Genomic DNA, 18,867 nt, shown 5'->3' on the forward strand with positions numbered 1-18,867 from the left:
ATTCAGAGAGAAGTTTGGTAGAGACTTTTCGCACACACACATCGACAAAGTCACTTACATATATACTAGCAGACTAGCATAAATATTATAATCGAAGCCAAAACGTTTAGCGCTCGTGCTTTAGTTGTTAATTATATCTCTAGCGACATTACCATCTGAACTACCAAGAGATAGATACGAAAGGTTAAAATTTAAGCAACTTTGAGCTATGAATGTTTAATTTTGATGATATATATATAATTTATTTGTGATAAAACGTTTTCATCTAAAATCTTATGCAATTATGCAAAAGTAGATATTATGCATAAATAGAATTCAGCATAATAATGATATGAAAGCAATAATCTAATATAAAAACCCATAAAAATGAATAAATAAATAAGTAACGCTTGTTTTACAAAGAAATATGTTAATTAGTTCACCTTCATGTAGTCACTCGTATATCGATGGGTGTATTAAAAAGTTCGTTCTAATAATTTTTGCTGGCCTTTGGGCTGAGATCCCAGTGTAGTATCTGTTCTGATGCTACCCTTAAGTTAATTTGTTCTTAGTCAATGTAGAAGAAATCCTTCTATACTAAGGCAATTTTTATTTTTTTGCGCCTACTGGCAGAGTGCCTCTTTTTGTGGAGCTGGTTTTCCCCCATATTGAAAACTAGATTGTGTCACATATTGCTCTCGTGAGGAAGCAATTAAATACCAACAGAAAAAGTAGGTTTTTAATAACAATGTCAGAGAGAGAGAGAAAAAAAAACTAAACATATAATATATATATGTTTGTCCACAACTTAAATATGTCACGTTATTATCAGAATTATTAAATTGATAAGTGCTATTCCTTGGCATAACTTCGTGAAACTAACCTTTTGATATCTTTTGTGTCATTCTATTCAACACTGAAGTGGAAATTCAAAACTTGGATACGAAACCAGTTTAATTTTTCCTCTTTCTCACCCACTCTCGTTATAATCTTTTCGTTCCGTCTTTTTTTCTTTTTCTTTTTCATTTTAACTTAAATTTTCTTTTCGTCGTTTTTCTTTCCTTTGTCACCTTGCCTTTCTTTAGCTATCTGTGAATTTTTCGCCCTCTTTTCTATTTTTCTATTCCTTTCTCTCTCCCTCTGTTTCTTTCTTCTCTTTCTCTTCCCATGTTCTCTCTTTTTCTGCCATTTCTTCTCTCTTTCCATCTCTCTTCTCTCTCTTTCTATTTTATCTCTCTTTCTGCTGTTTCCCTTTCAGAATCTGTCTTCCTTTCCATCACGTCACCCTTCTCCACCCCCACTTGCTCGCCTTACCTTTTAGTCCATTATCTGGAATTATGTCTACCACACGTAAATGTCCATCGTGTTTTGCTACTCAGGAGCAAAAAGAACCAAAAAAACGTAGGTACCATTTATAAACTTCCATTTCGATTCCATTCGGTCCAATTTCAAAAAAGCTTTCAACAAAAGTTAATAATTAAGATATTCTGAAGACTCTTTTCTTCAGAATCAACTTTCATGAAAACTGAATTATATTAGACTAGCGTGCACACTCTGCGTTATCCAGAAATAAATGTAGAAACCCTTAATCCTGCTTCCATTTTGACTTCTTTAATTTTCGAAAAAGTTTATTTTTTAAGAAAATTAAGTAAACCATCGTGTTTGTTGCTTAGAGACACCACAAAAACAGATACCCCCCACCAAAAAAGAAAAGAATATAAAATTCATACCATTATCAGATTCAGTGTAAATTTTTTATTAAGAAAACCGTTTGATTTTGTTTTGAATTGATTCACCACACAGGCAAATATTGATATATTTTACGTCTGTGAATTGTGCATTCAAATTTTACCTTGACCACTTTTAATTTCCTAAGTTCTCTCATATATATATATTTATATATATATATATATATATATATATATATTATATTATATTATAATTAAATATTCTTTTATACCTACAGGTACTAGTGTTTCATGCTTACGCAATTATCAGTGTAGGGTAACAATTCTTGCTGGTCATGAGATTCGAACCCAGCCACGAAGCCATCATTTGGTCCATTTGCTGAATCTCTACCTCAAGGCGATCAAACAATTGCCACGGGAATTAAAGAAATTAAAAATTATTAAATGATGAATTAAGGCGAATACAATGACAGTCTAGTGTGCTCACCCGAACGAAAGTCGTAAACATTGCATAAACCCTAATTGACTGCCTTTGTTATAATTCTGCAGACAGTGCCCATCCTTAAGTATTCTTAAAGAGGCTTGTTCTAGAATATGCATGCCAGTTCGGGTAAAATTAATTCTCCCAAAATAAGTTTTGTCACCATTTCATGCCACCTCACAAAAATTCAAATCAAGATATAATGTTACTAACCCTTATGTATGGAAGTTGTATTGGAATTTTGCTGAAAATTCATTAAATGATTTTGAATTAAAACTAAATGAAAATGTGAATTTATTTATTTTATTTATTTATTTATTTTCAAATAGAATGTTGTGCCAATAAAAAAAACTATTTTAAATACTTCAAGAAACTGAAATTTGAGGGATATCTATTAATTGATGTCTAATACCTATTAAAATTTTACCAAATCTGAATCATTTGAATTTTCACAAAGGGCTTCCGCCCTTCTTTACATGAAACTAAATTAAATTTACATATAAATATAGCGTATATTACCCACCCGTACGCCTAGCCATTGTGTTAAAAAATTCATAGTTTAGGTGTTAATTGTATACATAAAAAATGCATAAGCATATACACATATCTAATTTTATATGGATAAAGATATAAGAAAGTGTTGATGTAAAACATCAACACTTTGCATATAACAAATAAATTCTGTTACCGAAAGCCTTAAGAATACAAATTTAAAATAACTCATTCCATCTTTTTGTTTTATTTTACTTCTTCAAATCAAATTTCTCAGAAATCAAGGAGCTCCTTTTTAGGATTAACACTTGTTCTTTATATGAGATGCATAGATATTTGAATATTCCATTACAGTTCTTATATCTTTCTCAAATGTTGAGTCAGTAAAGAAGTGAAGAACATTAATTTTTCTTTCACTGATTGACTAATTAGCTGTGTTATAATTAGGAATGTGATAATAGAATATTTTTTTCATTCCTTTGACGTATATATCCGACACAGACACACTTAATCAACCGAAAACCACATCCGTCTGTATAAAAACATAAGATATTAACGGATATATATTCGAGTCAAAACAATGAAAAGAATATACTGTTGTCACAGCCCTAGTTATAATATATCTTCATTGTGGTCTCTTGGTTTTACCAAAGTTGAAGGTAAGAATTCATCTAATCTGGAGTATTCGGCTTAGTGCGGTTACAATAGGCAACATCACTTGAAAAAAAAATGCATCATACTTTTGTGTAGGCTAATGTGTGTCAGCTTTACCGATGGAATTTTATTTGGGCTTCAAATACTGTTAGTTTGAATGCTAAGTAAGGATTAATCATAAGAATATCCTCATGCTAGATTATCCTGACAAACCCCTGCACAGAGATACTTTAGACACTCAAAGATAGTGTCTAGTAATCATTTGAATTTTCTGGAAACTATAAGGTTTTACACTAAAAACAGAATAATATATAGGATGAGGCTAAAGTAATCAGGGAGTGAAAACATTTTTAGCTAATTGACTGCTCGATAACTTTGAACTCATCCTGTGTGTGTGTGTGTGTGTGTGTGTGTGTGTGTGTGTGTGTATATATATATATATATATATATATATATATATATATATATATATATATAAACAGTAAATGTCTGTGTGTGTGTGTGTGTGTAAATATTTAACCGGTAAACTCTTAAACTACTGGTCACATAACACTGAAATTAACAGGAAATAGTAATTATACACCAAAGATGGTTTATAACAAGGAAAATCTTTGTTTTGGATCGATGAATAACGCGTACAGACTTATATTCGGCAAGTTGAAATCCGAAATGTCAATTTCAACTGGCCGACATGTTTTTATTTCGTTTTTGTGCATGCTGACATAAAATTCATTTTTTTTTCAAGTGTGTTAATATTTAGGCTTTGTTATGTGTCTCTCGATAATAACATCGGTAGGGAACATTACTGGAACGCTGAATGTTTTGGTTTCGATTCTAACTAATGGCACCAGGTCATTTTTTTTTTTTTAACTTTTGTCATCATATCTTTGTATTAATAAATGCGAAAATTTGCATGAATTAAAATATATTTAAGCATATTTTACAGTAAGCGGAATCAAAATATTTATTTACAGGCTTGAAAAATCTTTTTAATTTTTTTAGTCTTTTAAGACTGAATATTTTTTGACAATTATTTTTTGCCAGAAATCCTTCACGAATGAAGACAAAATTTAATGAAAAAATTTCATACTTTTCTTATGTAAATCTTCCACCACAGGGACCAAATTCTAAGTATACTTTTGATAGAAAAGCTTACTTCGGCTAAGGTTCCTGTGTTTCTTTTCTTATTTCTTTCAAGTAATACGTAAATATTGCTTCAAAAATTCTGAAATAGGAAATATTTATAGTCTAGCTTAACTTTAATAACGTTATTTTTCTTTGAATTAAATTATTACTCCTATCCCCTTTAAATAATTTTCTCTTCTCTAGATAGTTTTTCCTTTACTTTAAATAACTTCTCTTTTTCTATAAATGATTTCTCCTTTTCTTTTTTGTAAATAAATAAGAATACAGCCCTATATATCTTTTTTTTATTATTCATTCATCGATTAGATTAATTTCAAACCAAAATTCTAAAGTTTTCGAATGTGTGTGTGTGTGTTGTTTTTTTAGAAAGACTTCGCTACACGTTTACTGAATTCAATTTTTTTTTTTTAAATTATGACAATGCAAAATGGATTTTTTTAATACAAAATTAAAATTGTCGTAACTAATAAAATAATCATTAAATAAAATCATTAAATTTTTAGAAAACAAATAATTTCAATTATACTTTTAAATAATTGGTTTCGCTGACTAAAATACAAATTTTTCAGTATTTTTATTTTACATGAACTACAACTCAGCGTTCACATTCGAAATGTTGACTTTTATAAGTTTTTGGGTATGCTGACAAAGAATATCACAGTTAAATTTGGGGCTGCTAAGTCGTTTACCAGATATAATAACATATGATATTCAATAGCCATTTTTTTTTCATAACCGAGGAATTAGTAATGTGTAACGGCTTTCCGAATAAACACCTAAACCTCATGTTAAGAACGGCTTTCAGATTAAACACTCCTAACCTCCCCATGTTAAAAACAGCTTTCTGAATAAACACCCCCAATCTCCCCATGTAAAGAACGGCTTTCTGTATAAACAAACCTAATGTCCTTATGTTAAGAACGGTTTTCAGAAAAAAACACCCCAAACCTCCCTATGTTATGAACAGCTTTCAAAATGAACACCTCATTATTTCCATTATGTAGGTGTGAAAAAATATTTGCTTTGTCGTTGGCTTCAGTTACACGCATGCGCATTAATAACTACTCAGTTATGAAAACAAAATGGCTGCCAGGGATTAAATTAACTTTTATATTGGATATCATATGTTTTTATATCTGGTAATCGACTTACCAGCCCCAAATTTAACTGTGCTATTCGTTGTCAGCATACCCAAAAAAACCTGTAAAGGTCGACATTTACAATCCAAAAACCGCCATGAGACTGAAATCGACTAATGACACGAAAGCACTTATTCAATTCGACTAATTGACACGAAATCAATCATTCAAACAGAAGTTCTCTTGTCCATTATTTTTAAACGAAATTCAATAAAATTTTGATTTTTCTCAAAAACAATAAATTTTATAAAGTCTATGTTCATTAACCCCGTGCCGGTAGAAGTGCCAAGTAGCAGTTGCTAAGTCGTTACAATATTATAAGTATAATTCTATGCTTTTTGCATCGTATTCCAAAATAATCCTACACCAGAATTTTACATTATTGATATTTAATTATGATATTACTATAAGTTCCCCTTAGAATGGTAAAAAAGAGAGATGGGGCTAAAAAAAAAAATTTAAAAAAAAAAAAAAAAAAAACGTTATAGTAAGTAGTTTATCTATCAAACAAAATGCAGCTGTCCTTGGAAACCAAACGTTTGATTCGGTCTCGAATTCTTTCTTTCCATTTAAAATGTGATATAAAAATCCGGCACTTCTGCAGTACTACATAGTAACCACGTTTTTGCTTTTCAGTTTGGAGAATATTATTATTATGAGGACACATCATGATCAGTTTGCAGCACTTTTCTCAAATCACCACCTTTTCATTGGCACTGGTTCAGTAACATTGAATAGAGATCTTCAATTGCACAAATTACCATGTGGCCAGACCGTAAATTGAATTGGTGACCTAATGATTAAGGTTTTAACAGATATTGCTAAAAATTTCCTCAATGTTGGATGGCTTCGTGACAGAGCAATCTTGCCCTCTAGGAATGATGCTGTGGATGTGATAAATTCAATTATAATCTTTTGCAAGAGTTATCAATTCATTGATTGTGTTAAGGAAAATCAGACGGTAGAATTTCGTGTAGAATTCACTACAATCACCTGGAATGCCACATCATAACCGGATATTGAAGAAAGGAGTTATATTATCAAGAAATCTTCATTCACCTAAACTGTGTAACGACACACAGTTAACAATAAAATCTTTGAAAACTAATGTCCTGGAAGCCATTATAATAACTGAAAATTTTAAAGGTGAACTGTTAATTCCTTAAATTCCCCTTATTCCTTCTGACATGTCATTTCAGGTCAAGCGTTTACAATTCCCAATAAAAATTAGTTTAGCCATGTCTATAAATAATGCTCAAGGACAAAGCCTCAAAGTTGTTGGACTTAATCTTCAGACACTTTGCTTTTCTCATGGCCAGTTGTACGTTAGTTGCTCACGCATTGAATGTTCTAAAAGAACTACATTTACACACCTGTTAGAGATCACACCCAAAATTTTGTTTATGTAGAGGTTCTTCACAATTAATGATTCAGTTACATTTACCAGCGTTCAGATATGCACTGCTTAAAAGTAAATTTTAGCTACTTCATTAAAAGAATAGATTACTAATGTCATTTATATATATATTGTATTTAAAGAAAATAGCTAAAACGAAAGGAGATTTTCAGATATGCATTATGATATAAAACAACAATTGTGATTCTGACATCATATTTTAAAATAAGGATTAAAGATAAAAGATTAAACTAAAAATGAGGATTGGGACTATTGGCGAGACCTCTATGAAATAAAACGTACATTTTAAAGAAAGAATTCGGACCGAATCAAACGCTCAGTTCCCAAGGACTGCTCCTACCTCATGGGGGATGTGGAAAAAGAAACCATTATGTATTAATGTTTCGTCTAAACAATAAGATAATTATGTATGAGGATGGAATATTCAAATATATCAAATATAACCAGGCAATACCGGGTACTTCAGCTAGCATATATATATGAGAGAGAGAAAGAAAGAGAGAGAGAGAGAGAGAGAGAGATCTATTGTGGATTTATTTATTTTATAAGCGATTCTGTTATTTAATTGTTAAGCTCACCTGAACGTTTTCAAGAGAGTTACCTGGCCTTTGTTTACGTTTTTCTTTGTTTATATTTTTACATGCATAAAATATTTAATAGATATTTGAATAAAATATTCATATGTTTAATAAAATTAATGGTAATAACAAAAAATATAACCCAAAATAAGAGTGACGATGCGAATATAAACAAAATGTTCAGGTGAGCGTAATAATTAAATAACAGAGAATCGCTAATAAAAAAAACAAATTAATAAACAAGAGATCTTACATTTAAAAGCGATAAAAATCGTGAATTAAATACTGTGGTAAAAATTCAGGTTACTGATCGAGCTGTTATGAGTTCGAAACTTGTTAAAAGTTAGCCATGCTGATGATGGGTGACACCCAGAATCACGTGTCTATGGATAACTTTTATGCATGTAAAAAAGATTCTGAGAAAGATACACTCGAAGATGGCCGGAGATTACATCGGCCGAAATGTTGTGAGAATAACATCCAAGAATCCAAATACTACAGATCATTCTTTGCTTGATATTAAAAAAAAAACAAAAAAACTTTGTATGTGCCTTTTTTAACATTATCAAGAATGAATGATTGTTGGATTCATATCGATTAGTCTTTTTTTCAATTAAAAAACTTCTTATAGGTTATGTACTGTATGCTCTCTTATGGAATTAATGCTGTCATTCTGATATTTGCCAACAAACTTTGTTTATGCATAGTTTTTATTGATGACTTTACAAGTCGGGAATTCTGTAAAAAAATTTGAATGACCAGAGCCAAGCCAATTGAAACCGACATATTTGACACTGGTAATATTGATTCAAGTACGTAGTAGTAGTAGTAGTAGTCTCCTTTTCTCAGTTTACAAGGATATTAGGGTGGGTGCTTATCTCTGGTCTAATAACACTAAGTGTAAATGATGGCTAAAACTATCAACTTTGACAGGATTCTAGGCTGTCATCGCTTGCACTTTCCAGCAATTTTTATACATGGGTGAAGTGATTGCTGCATCCCCCTTTATATAATAGACTAGTATGGATACCATGCGTTGCCCAGGTCGACATTATGTTCGGTTTGGACACACCTGCTATACTAAGGATATAAATATGACCAGGCTATATCAATTTGTTGATCTGATGAGAACTGGTATATCAAAATGAGTTTAGCTATATTCTAATGCGTATAAAGAGTACAAACAATGGTGTTTAAGTTGTTTCCAACTTGTTCCAGACAATGTTTATTTTTAGTATATAACACAAAATTTATGTAAAAAGAATTTTTCGTCAGAACTTGATTTCTGAGGCATTTTCATTTCTACTCTGAAAAAAATAAAAATAAAAACAATAGTAATGGTAGAGAAAAAGGTTTCTTCAACCAAAACAAAATAAAACCTACAAGTGTACATCCCATATTAAATACCTCAGTAAAATATGAAATGATGTACACATCGTAGTTCATATTATGTAATCTAAGAAAAGGATGAAATGTCAAAGTACTCCATATTCATGTCTTCATCATTCTTTATAATTGCAATAATAAAATAAATAAATAAAAAGCACCAACATATTTTTTTATGGAAATCGCTCCAGGCAAGGTATGAAGCTACTTGTTATAAGGAGCTAAAACAATACTACGTAAAACTAGTGAACGGCAAGTGTTATATGGATAGATTCCACCCCCGAAACAGCAATTCTTCCCCTTTTGTCAAAAACATCGCTCAGGGAATGTGAAGAGTACCTATTTACTATGCCTCCCCACGGGACAGAGTTAGCCACCAGGGTCGTTTTTTAACGTGGAGAAAAGGTACAAAAATAAAAAAATTGTCTAAGTCGTGAAGGACTGCTCCTTCGCCGAAAGAGAACAAGAAATGGAAGTGCAGCATCTGAAGACAGATACTACACTTTGATCTTGACCAAAAGGCCATCAGGGAATGTGAAGAGTAAAGGACAAAATAAGGGAAGCAAAAGTAAACCGAAGGTCCACTTTCTACTCACCTTAATTTGATCAATGATGTTAACCTCATTGGTATTTTTTATTCCTTTTTACATTATGTGAGCTTCCTTTTACCTGCTTACCATAGGAGTAAACGAAAGCAGAGCTTCAAGAAAAGGCGTCCGAACCCAGTTAGTTCACTGGCCAAAGAGAAGGGCGTTTTCTTTCTTCATCACTGTGTGTTATTTTAGACTTCTTGTGCATGACAGAACTTCACACATGTGTAGCTCTCGTTCTATTAGGTTATTTAAACGGGAAATATTATTTGATGATCTATGTTTAGGAACGCTTAAGAAAATAAAATAAACTCTCTAATGGAAAATTGCATTTCTTTTATTATTCTTACCTTATGTTGAAATTTCCGGTCTTTTCTTTCTTCTAACATTGCTTACTTCGTTTTTACTGGGCCCAAATGCAAACGGTGTTACAGCAAAAATGAAGCATCAGAACAAAAAAAAAGGAGTTTTATGTTGTCTAAATGTCTTACAAGTCCCACACACCCACAAAAACATACATGGATTGCTATCAACGCAATCATAAATCATAACACAATTAAATGCTACCTCGTGTTGTCACTACCTCCCATGACTGAGGCATCTAAAATTAATATTTCACAAGAAGAAATGAAGAAACTATCAAATTTAAAGAAAGGACCTTCTATTGAGTTTCTGGTGTTGTCTTCTCTTCTGCCAGTGATGGAGGGGGCATTCTGAGATACGGATATTTGGGATCCATTGGCATCTTAGTTTATCATTGCTTTTAAGTCATTTTCTACCCGTGCTGTTCACTCCAAGACTTTCACCTGATTACCCACTCCTGGTTTCATCCTCCTTCTTTTAGCCATATAATGACACATCCACTTCTGGTACACAGGGGGTCAAGATGAGATCTGAGTACACTAGGTGACTCCAACTGAACTCAATTTCTTATTATCCTTAAATAACAAAAATTATACTTGGCCAATATTTAAAAAAGACCCCTCCCCATGTTAAGAATGAGTTTCTAAATAAAAACGCTATTATTTCAGTACGGGTATAAACTGTGCTTAAATTTAAATAATAAGGTTATTATTAAAACTCATTCTTAAATTAAGGAGGGGGGGCTTTTTATTATCTATTCTGTACTTTCACCTAACAATTTAATAAACAAAAGATGCCGTAAAAGTTGAATTTAGCTTGATACACCTATCTAAAATAAAATAGCACCGTCCTTAAACTGCATTAGCGGTTTTTTCTGCCTTACTGATTAGGGTTAGGTTGTAGTTATTGAACTGCTACAGAAAACTATCCTTTCAAGCATTATCTCCTCTTGAAAGCGATCATAAAGGTTAACAAATTTAATGAAAATCAGTGTAGTGGAACATATCTAAATATTTTTACAAGATCGAAAATCCTACAAATAACCTTGAATGTAACACAAATCATCTATCTTACTTTTTTTCTTTTTTTTTTTTTTTGCTGCAAGATACCCTTGGAAATGTTCCACTTTAATTGCCTGTTCTCTGAGGAGACCTGCGACAGCTCCGTTCCCAACAAACACTTCTTAATTGCTTTAAACTAACTTCGTACATGTAAAACTGCCAACACATTCTCTTGCACAAAGGACATATTGTTATCGTAAATATTCTTTTGCTCGGTCTTCCCTATGGTGTAATGTGAGCATTTCTCTTACTTTAATTTCATTGTAACAAACTACCAATTCAATTATCTGTTCCACTCAATTGTGCTCCACAATATAACTTCAACAAATATCCCAATCCTGATAATTACCCTAATTTATCAGTTAAGTAGGAGTGTGGAGTCAAAATTTTAGTAGTTGCAATTACTCGCAAATCAACTATATATTAGTCTAACGGCACTGGTGAGTTGTGATACACCGAAACAGGACTGCATGTCGATGACTAAAAATATTTTAAGCCTCCCTCTTTGAGTAGAACACTGTCATAAATAATCTCACCAGCTACTTAATTGGCTGAAAAATGTGAGACAAGCTGTTAGACTACTGTAAAAGTGGTGGACAAATGTTTGTTTAAATAGACATTTGGCGAGATAATTTACGGGCGCTGCTCCTGTGGGTCGATCGGTAGAACTGCTGACTGTCAGCGCGATGGTTCTAGGTTCAATCCTCGGCTTGGGAGAAGTGCTAGTCTAGCGGCACTGATGAGTTGTGATACAACGAAACTGGACTGTATGTCGATGATTACAAATATATATATATATATATATATATATATATATATATATATATATATATATATAAACTTGCATGAAGTTTCATTTGGGCACACCTGCTATACTAAAGATATTGAGCGTTTTTTTTTTTGTTTTGTTTTTTTTTCATTATTATATCATCAACTTGATTGTGGAGAACGCCGATGTCCCCACTTAAAAATGGATAAAACACGAAAATGTAATCGCTCCCCAAAAAAAAAAGAAGTGTGTGACAACCTTTCCATCAGATATTTTGGCAGAAGGGATACGAAGAGAAGAAGCTATTCTCTTGATATTAAGCTCTTTTTGTTGCCCGTGCGCAGGAAAAATATCGCCCCCCCCCACCAAAAAAAAAAAAAAATTTATAAGAAATGAATCAAAACGACTTTTCTTTCAATCAAAATACCAAGGAGTGTCTATGTGGCTGCAAAAAAAAAAAAAAAAAAAAATGAGCCATAGTGTCCAAACTCAAACGCGAAGGAGAGGAACAAATTATATTGCCCACACAGCCACAAGTTCTTATGACGTCATGACATAGAAAAATAAGCTTTTTAAACAGTTTTAGTTTGATACACATGCATAACTAACAAAATAAGCGACACGAAAAAAGGCCCCGCCTTCTAAAAAGTGGTCCAGTTGACTGCCACAAAATCGTTTTTTTTTTTTTTCTAAATTTCACATATTATGCATCCGGGACGTTGCCCTTTTAGATGGTAGCAGTTTCGACCCGGTCGGATGTGGGTGACAAAACCTTTTTAGCAGATATACAAACACACACACAGACACACACACACACACACACACACTAACACACACACACACACACACACACACACACTAACACACAGACGACTCTCCTTTATAGAATAGACTAGTATGGATACCATGTGTTGCCCAGGTTGACATGTTCGGTTTGGACACACCTGCTATGCTAAGGATATTGAGCACTTTAATCGATACCCCCACAATAATTTAAAAAATAAAAGAACTGGTAAAAACACGAAAATGTAATCGCCCAAAAAAGAACAACCTCCCATCAGATATTTCAGCAGAAGGGATACAAAGAGAAGTAGCTATCTCCGGATATTGAGCACTTTTGTTGCTCATGTGCTGGAAGAAAAAGTTCTCGCCTCTCCCAAAAATAGATTTAAAAAATAAATGAATCAAAGCAACTTTTCTTTCAATCAAAATACCAGGGGCTGTTCGTGCGACTGCAAAAAAAAAAAAAAAATGAGCCACAGCAGCCGAGCTCAAACATGAAATGCGAAAGAGAGAAAGAAGGCAAAAAGTTCTGGGCAAACGTGTTTTCCCACACAGTCACGGGTGCTTATGACGTCGCAAAATAAGCCTTGTAAACATAGTTTTAGTTTGACACATGTGCATGACTTGCGAAAAGCACTACGCAAAAACGGCCCCCCCCCTTCCAAAAAGTGGTTCAGTTAACCACCTCAGAAGAAATCTTTTCTAATTTTCACATATTATGCATCCAATGTATTGCTCTTTCAGATGACAAGGTCGGATGCGGATAACAAAACTTTTTTTTAGTAGACATACAAGCACAGACACTAACACACAGACGACTCTCTTTTGTATAATAGAAGATATATTTTATAACCCTCTGCCATTGTTCTTTGTTGTGAATCCAGGTTAAACAACGTTGGACAAAGCTTTGGTAGTTGATATACTTTTGTGCAAAAGCTTTGGTAGTTAATATACTGACTTTTTTGCTAAAGCTTTAGGAGTTCATATACTGTTTCGCAAAAGTTTTGGTTGTTGGTATACTGTATCACTAAAGTTTTAATTGATATACGGTTGCACGACAGTATTGATAATTAATATTTTTTCTTCGAAAAGCTTTTTTTATTACATGTATAGATAAGTAAACATTCAATTAATTTAAAGACTCCATCAATTTAATAAAATGACAGAAAAATAAAATTATCGGTTGATAGTCGAATCAGTTGCTCCACGAGAATCAAATGTTGACAAAGCAGCGTCTCTCCAATATAAAGTTGTAGTCTCTGTCTATTTTTGTTGAACATCTGTAAGGTTTTTGGAGATGAACACCCCCATAACCATAGACATATATCTTGTAACTAAATAAACCAGAGTACTTTGATTAAAGTAAAAATAGACTTACCAAAGTGGATACAACATTATTGTGGGGTTTGCGTTCGAACTTGGCATCTATAAAAAGGAAATGTGATATTTCTGTCATTTATGGCAGAACGAGCTGCATTATAATGGTCAGTATCAACATCATTATATTCAGTTTAACGTCTGTTATACATGCTGGCATATGCTGAAAGGTTTTTTTTTTTTTTTAATTAACTTCCAAACTAATTTATCTTCGACTAGGTCTTTATTACTCCTTTTTCCTTTTACGTAGTACTCAAGAACTCTGAAAACGTTAGTCCCCTAAGATCTACATTAGGGCGACTTTAAATTAGGAAGAAGAAATTTGTTTTGCTCCATTTTATGATTATCAAGAAATTGTTAATTTTCGAACATAAATGTGAGCTATTATGATAAATGCTATTCATCAGAGCTGGGTGTTTGGTAGTAATGAGGAAGAAAGATAACCACGTGATTGACGTCACACATTCAGAGCTATCTATGGAATATTTAATCTTGCATATATTTTCTACTCGATAATGAAGGCCAATGTATATTTGTATATCAATAAATATAAATCCGTTTGATCATACAAAACTTAGCAAGTTAAAAAAAAACTGTCTTTTTCTAGTCCCTGGACAAAGCAGTTCAAGTGATGAGGGAATGGAAAAAAACAAATAACTAATCAGATAACCTACTACTGTCTGAAGTGAATTCTGAAAGAAATCCTAGACTCTAAGTAAAAAGTCAACAGTTGGTGTTTTTTTTTTTAGGTCATAAGAAACAATAATAATTTATATTATATGAAAAATTAAATTACTGGTATAATTCTGTGATTTTATATGGGTAGTAATATTATTACTTAGTAATATTTTTTTGCATACACACGTAATTTTTTAATGGTGGATGTATACTAGTATTTATAAAAAGCATCAATACTTAAGCTTTGAAACAAAGGCTGTGTGTATATATATATATTTTTAATTCAACCTTATAATATGAATAAGTGTTTTAACTTGTTTTAATTGGATTTCATGCATGAAAAGGGAGTAGAAAGTAGACATTAGGTTTACTTTCGCTTCCATACTTTGTCTTTTGGTCCTCTCATTCTATGAGCGACGATTTTGACAAAGGGGAAATAATTGCTGTTTTCTGAGTATGCATCTAACTATGAAACACTTATCGTTGGCTAGTTGTTAACCTTTTAATCATTTTTTTTTTAGATTCTTGCATCAAGTAGCTTCATACCTTGTCTGGAGCGATTTCCATTAAAAAAATGTAAATATCTAACACTTTAATCACTATTTTATTGATTAATGATGGCATACATGTTTGCTAAAACAAGAGAAAAAAACAATAGTGAAAAAAAAAATTGGATTTGCATACATATACTTGTATTTTTACATAAATAGTTTATGAAAGACAAGTGTAAAACAGATACAAAACATGTAATATGGTGAAAAATGGTGGGAAAATGGTGGGATCCTTCTACCGTTCCAGAAGATATCTTACTTCTGATGCAATTCTCTATCTATATAAAAGCCAAGTACGTCCAAGGATGGAATACTGCTGCCACATTTGGGCAGGAGCTGCTAAAAACAGCCTATCTTGCTTTGACAGAGTACAAAACAGACTTTGTGGTTTAGTGGGGAATGCCCTTTTCTCTTCCCTGCAACCTCTCTCCCACAGAAGAGACGTTGTGAGCCTATCTTTGTTTTATCGTTATTTCCATCGCAGGTGCTCGTCTGAGCTCCAATCTCTGGTCCCCCCTCGCCAAGCTTTCATGATAAACACCCATCTAGCTGAAACCACTGTCAATAATTTTCCTCACTCTTTATCTGTGTCTAAATCAAAACGTAGATTCCATGAACAAAGCTTCTTTCTTAGAAATGCACGCCTGTGGAACTCTCTACCGCTTGCCTGTTTGCCTCCTGACTTCAACCTGGATGTCTTCAAGTCCAACATAAACAAATTCCTGATGAACCGCCCCCTTAAGTAATGACACTTTACCAAATCTCCAATACTAATGAATACTGCAACACTATCCCATTGATTACTGTACACAAAATAACCCTTATCCCCGAGTGGCTTCTGGGCATTGATAAGTGGTGACCTCCATGTAAAAAAAAATAATAATAATATAATATACAAACAGACATTAACAGCAAAGAAATAATGTATTAAAGTCGCAACTGCAATAAAAAAAATACATGTTTCCAGGGTCACAGATAGAGAAAATATGTGTGAGGTATAAATAAGTTAATCTCACTTTGTTGTGATATTCTGGGAGTTCATGCGACTTCTATAAGAAAAGTGGTACGGTTCGATAAAAACCTAACCAAAAAAAAAAAAAATGGAAGCCGGTTGAAGCATACTCAATCTTGAAAGACATGTTAGAAGATAAAAACTCGTCCCAACACCAGCATATGTGAAACATATTTTCTATAAGGTTGGTTAGAATAAATCCAAAGAAACTCGGATATCCAAGGGAGATAAGTAATATAATTCTGATATTACACCCTTAAGTAAATAGCTTATTCCAGTCATTTATTTATAGGTACGGGCAAAAATGAGCGGGCAAAATAGGTTGACCTAGTTTTGAAAGCCGATTTATCATAATTTTTTGTAGGTTTCCGACTACTTTTTAATTTTATTTGAAAGATTAGGGACTAAAGTTAATTTCCTAAAGGACAAAAATATTTTTACTCGTGAAAAAAAAAAATTGCATATAAATTCATGCGAAATCTGTAATTTTTAAAAAAAGTAGAAATATTTTTGCTATTATAATTTTTTTTGTGTGTGAAAATATTCAATAAACACTGCTTAATTCAATGGTAATATCGAGAAATTCATTTTTCTTCTAGTTATATCGAATTCATTAATACGGACTTTAGGGCTTTTTTCGTAATTTTCCTGTAAAAAATACATTTTTTTTTATTGTTATGAAATACGATGCTTTATTTATATAAAAAAAACAAAAATAAATTCTTGCGTTTTTTATTTACTACTGAAAACCATAACTTTAGTAAAGGTATTTTTTGTGTAAACAAAATAATACATTTCCACTAAGATTTAACGCGATCATTATTTGATAAATACTTAAAATTTCATTAAAATTGGTTAATTTCCTGATTTTTGGTGAATTTTTAAGTAAAGGTAGGAGTCAAAATGTTTATACATTTTGAGCATCAGCATTCATTTGGCCATACCTATTTATTTAAGAAGGTAAAACATTGAGTCCCCCCAACCAAAAAATAAAAACAAAATGCAGCGTCGTAAATTCCCGTTATTAAATATTAACTTTTTTCTCCATATTTTAAAGAAACGTTTTAGCTCAATGTTTTTCACAATTTATTTTAGCTTATATTTTTGTTTATTTCAATATATTATTTCATTAAACGATTTGAAAGATGTCTTGTAGTTAACGGAAAGATCCGGTTTGTATGAATAGATGTCATATACATGCTTTCAAAACCCTCTAAGTAAATAATGGATATTTATAATCTTTAATGTATTTATTAGATATAATAATTGAAGCCAAAGTTTTTATTAGTAAATAACTGGTTTCTCCTTCTTATGAGAAGAATTTTTCTTTGTAAAATCTACATTTAAATGACACTCTGCTTTGTCGCACGTTCAGAAAATAATAACACATTTGTCAAGTATGTAACTTTACATTTGACTATTTTCACTCTAAACATACATATATCTTGGAAATTTTTGAACTATTAAAACTATATGAAAAAAATAATAATTTAGTCCCAAGTGCTCCGTTGGAAAATAAATTAATTTCTTGCAATCACTGCATTATTCTTCGTATTATTGTAGAGATCATGTTTGCCAATAAAGATTGCGCCAGGGAGATATATATTAGCAGGCCGCCTGGCAGTGATCGGTCTTAAAATCTGCTTAAATATTATACTTTAATTCTTGAAGATTTTGTATTTATTATAATAGAGCTATTAATTATTATAGTGTACCCAATATATAGTAGCGATTTCAAAAGTTAAAATATATATATATAACTTGTGTCCCATCAGTTAGAATCAAAACCAAAATATATAGCTCTCCGAGATTATTGGTTACCATCTGAACTAAATTAATATGCATATAAATTTTTTTAAATTAACATCGTAAAACGTATAAATGTATATTTGTGTTTGCGTAGAAGATACATGTTTAGTCGCCTTATGCCTGACAAGTTCCAATTTTTAAATGTTGATCCATTAACAGCTATTTTTACCGGCTAAAAACCAAATCGAATTCGTTTCAGAGGCCTGAATCCCCTATATATCAAGTTTCAAGCCTGTTAACAGAGTAGTCTGGTGGAGACCATTCCACAGACACAAATATATATATATATATATATATATATATATAATTAACCTTAAAAATAAATTTTCAAATCGGACAAAGCTATCCAAATAGAAAAGCTCTACCCGATTAAGAGAAAATTATTGAATAAGTTAAAAAGATAAGAAGTAAAGTTACATAGGAACTTTATTACATTATCTCTTCAATAAGTGTTAAAGAAAGGAAAAAAATAAGGGGAAGACCATGGCATTTTGAAGCCAGATGCTTCTCATCAGAAAAGGACAAAAAGCAGGCATTTATACAAAAATAAGGATAAAGAAGACAATATTGACTTCAAATACATTTAGACTAGAAATGGAAAAAATGGAAAAAATTGGGGAGGAGGATGACATGATGGTGAAAAGGAAAGAGAGCATAAAAGAAATACAAAAGCAGAAAAAAAAAAAAGAGAAAATGAGGAACGAAAAAAAAGGAGAATTAAATAAGGAAAATATAAAGAGAAAGCAAGAAAAAATAAGGAAACTTATAAGTAAATCAGCTCAAGTTCATGGCGGCTTGATTAAAAGGAGATAGGAGTAGTCCGAAATAAAATGAATCGAAAGTAAAAATCAGGTACAATCTGTGGACAAAATAATACTATAGAAAATTTTTAATGTCTGTAATTGATCCGAAAA

General features: G+C 31.9%; 1 protein-coding gene and 1 long non-coding RNA gene across 5 annotated transcripts in view; one reads left to right on the forward strand and one right to left on the reverse strand.

Annotated features, from left to right (window-relative positions):
* The window catches only part of LOC145294181 (solute carrier family 12 member 4-like), a 377,042-nt gene that overhangs the window by 272,260 nt on the left and 85,915 nt on the right, over positions 1-18,867 (forward strand). The gene's annotated exons all lie outside the window — the stretch shown is intronic.
* The window catches only part of LOC145294196 (uncharacterized), a 113,620-nt gene continuing 108,657 nt past the window's right edge, over positions 13,905-18,867 (reverse strand). Inside the window, exon 3 of the long non-coding RNA XR_013869841.1 lies at positions 13,905-13,951. This is a non-coding gene — a long non-coding RNA (uncharacterized LOC145294196). The remainder of the gene's footprint in view (positions 13,952-18,867) is intronic.

The sequence above is a fragment of the Euprymna scolopes genome, chromosome 2 (genome assembly GCF_053919585.1).
Source record: "Euprymna scolopes isolate OS-2025 chromosome 2, ASM5391958v1, whole genome shotgun sequence".
NCBI lineage: Eukaryota > Metazoa > Mollusca > Cephalopoda > Sepiida > Sepiolidae > Euprymna > Euprymna scolopes.